This window comes from Montipora capricornis, chromosome 10 (assembly GCF_036669925.1).
Source record: "Montipora capricornis isolate CH-2021 chromosome 10, ASM3666992v2, whole genome shotgun sequence".
NCBI classification, from domain to species: Eukaryota; Metazoa; Cnidaria; class Anthozoa; order Scleractinia; family Acroporidae; genus Montipora; species Montipora capricornis.
In genome coordinates, this window is record NC_090892.1 from 14460801 (window position 1) to 14464157 (window position 3357).

Here is a 3357-nt window from a genome sequence, read left to right on the forward strand (position 1 = left end):
GATACGATTCACCTAGGCATCATGTAACAAGAAGTCACCTCTCTGTGAAACTTGCGCCGGTGCGAGTTTTCTCATGTAAACACCTCCTAACTTCGGGTCATTTCTAACTCAACCATTAACAAGTTCAGGTAAAAAAAAAAAAGTTTTAACTGATAATTACTCAAACTTTATTGGGTAGCTTTCTCTCCATTTCACTCATGTTATCCCGAAATGAAGGGACCAATTCTTGGAATAGAGGGCTTTGATGTTGCCCTCTGGACACGCTTCCCAGTGAAAGTTTTCTCTTCTATTATATTCTGACCCGGATCCGTAGAGGATGCGTCTTTTTTTCTACTTTGATTTGTTTCCATACTGCTGTTTGAGTAATTTGATGGGGTGATACATGCTTGAAAGTTGCTGTTCTTTGGAAATACTGCTTGTGGTTCTCGCTTTGCAATGAAGTCAGCAGCGACTTGGTTTCGAAGGCTTGAACCTGAGATAGAGGATACTGGACTTCTCACAGGGCTTATTTCAAAACTCTTGCTTGGAGAAAATCCTGGTGACTCATCAAAATCGCTCGGTGTTTGACTCTGGTAGCAAATGATGGGCTTTGGGGTTGTTATGCGTAGAAATTCTCTCTCACCAAGGGTTGGCATTCTTGTTGCTCTCTAGTATTAGCATGCAGTCACACAAAAAAAAAATGAAATGAAAACATCCAGTGACGTCATGGGCCAATTAGAGGCCTCATTTATGCTTCAATCTTTTGGAATGGGTTTCGATTCCAAGGAAAGGGTAGGTATTTGGATTAAAAAATTTCTCATGATCAGTAACTAAGAGTTTGGACTGAATCAGATTTTCGTACACATATCAAATTTAATTGTTACCAATGTTACACACATATTCAATTTTTAAGATCTGAATTATACTTGGGCCATCCCCTTTTTTTCTCCGTTTCGTGTCGTCCGACCGACCCAAATTTTTGGCATTTTCAAAACAAAGAAAAAAAAAGCTAACGACGTTTTTAGGCCGTTTTATGTAGCATAGGAGTTTCGGTGGTTGACCCTTTTCTTCACGCTGTCTTAATTTTGCAACAACCTTCACCAACGTTTCTGCCATATTGATTTTGGGTTCATGTCTTGTTGTTTTCCTGGCTCCACAGCTATTATACTGGGGTACCAGGGCTCCGATTCCGAGAATGCTTATGATTTTTTTTTAGGCTTTTTTTTTTTTTTTCAATCCGACCGACCGACCCGATATCAGGAAATGCATTCGACGGGAAACGGAGAAAAAAAAAGGGGATGGCCTTGCAATGTTTTTGTTTTGGACTGCTAAGAAAGGAGTGATACCTACAACCATCTACTTACTAATTTAGACGCTCTGTTGGATCTAAGCCTCTGGACAATATCATTGTGGCAGCTAGACCATGAAACCAGTTTAAGGTGACAGTTGTTCTGTATACTGCCAGAGCTGAAAAGGGGTGGCATTCTTACAATTTTTTGACAAAGGATATGGTTCGATTTTGTGGTTTTGAGAACATTTTTTCCCGACTCTGTTTCCAATCCCCAGCCAACCTGCAAGACTCAAACTAGCCTTTCTTTGTCAAATGTGCAAAAGGCTTACCCATGGCAGGAGACTTATCCAAACGTTCATTTTAAGAAATCCAAAGGATGAGCGTCATCTTTAACAAGACATATATCAGTTTACTTACAGGAATTCCAGTACTGCTTTTGGAAGACTTTATAGTGGACTTTGTGCAAACTCCCAAAGCTCTTGCCTTTAAAATGTACAAAAAAAAAAACGTGGTTTTAGTAACTGCACATTATTAGCAAAATGCTTCTTCATTTTATTTATTTATTTATTTATTTACTTATTTATTTATCCATTGTAACTGCTAAATTGTTGACACCCGGCAGTGTGTACTAATATATACATTGCTATCTTGCAATATTCAATTTACTTTCCTAAAAAGTCTCACTTATTAAATTAAGTAATTTTCTTTTACCTCTTGTAAACAGTAATTTAGTTTTTAAAATACTTAACTGACTGCTATTACCTTAGGCCGACTGCCATGATTAGCGTTGGCTATTTGCGGGCGGAACTGCTTTGGAGTGTACGTTTTGACGTGTGAGATGCTTTATTCTTAAAAAAATAATAAAATAAAATAAAATCCTAGCACAGGTGCCCTAAGCTGATGGAGGAACAAAACAACTCTATTTCAAAGCAAAAAATATGAGTGAGTATTAATTTATGTAGTTTCAGCGTTGCTCTTCTCTGAACATTCTGGGATAATATTTATGGCGGTGAGGCAACGATGATCGCCTTTTAATTTAAAAACCCGCTCTGCTCTCGGCTTTGGGTACTTGTGAATGGTTGTGATACCAGTTTAGCTGTTTGTTAGTTTTTTTGTTTCATATTCTTTATTTCTTATTTTATTGTCTTTGTTTCTTTCGGTAACGTTCTTTGAATGAAAACTCCAGCTTCTCTAAGCCCTCCTGAAAAAAACAATCTACGGAAAGTATCCGTTGAGTGGCCCTGAATAAAGATTAACGTACCTTTGTTTTGGTAGTATGAACTCGCCCGCTCGGTTTAGGCACAACTCGAGGTGAATCTGAACATTTGCACCATCTCAACTGAACTTTTTTAAGCGGCCCCTCATTGTTTTCAGTTCTTGAGTTAGCTTGGGCATGTTCATCCCAACCTGGGTCAGGAGAAATGCTTTTTCCACGAAATGGGTGATTATTGTGAGATCTCAAAGACGCGATGGTCGTTACTTCCATTCTACGGCGTTTCTGCTCGAGTTGTAATTGTCTCGCCATGTTGAGTTTGTCTTTCTGTTTTTCACTTTGTCGGCTGGTACTGCATTTGTTAGAATCGGCCCTCTTCACCTCCTCCTTTTCAGACAATCTCGGACAAGGTCCTACTTTTAAGTAGCCAGGATAACTAGCGCTTTTATGCTTTGAAATGCGAAATGTGTTCATTGGAATTGAGGACTTAGGGATGGCAGTAGATGTAGCTTGTGTTGCACTTTTCTTTACCGATGATTTTTTCGCTTTCAGAATCTTTGCGTTCTCTCTCAACCACGAATAAATGTGATTTTTAATACTAACGTTGGTTATTTGTTCGCAATAGCTCTTGATGTGATAACTACTGAGGTTACAGTGGTAAAACTTGAAGGAGTATAGAGGGGACTTTTGTTTTCCGCCATCTTGAAAATGCTCGTTTTTTTCGACATACAACGGCGCACTCTGAGCTCTTGTTTGTTTCACATTGAAACGCTCGGCTATGTTTCGGGAGGTTTCTGTCGTAATCAGGTTGCTTCGATAACAGCGGGGTGGTGTGAAGAGAACTGCTTCATTGCTAAAAACGGAAATGTTTTTT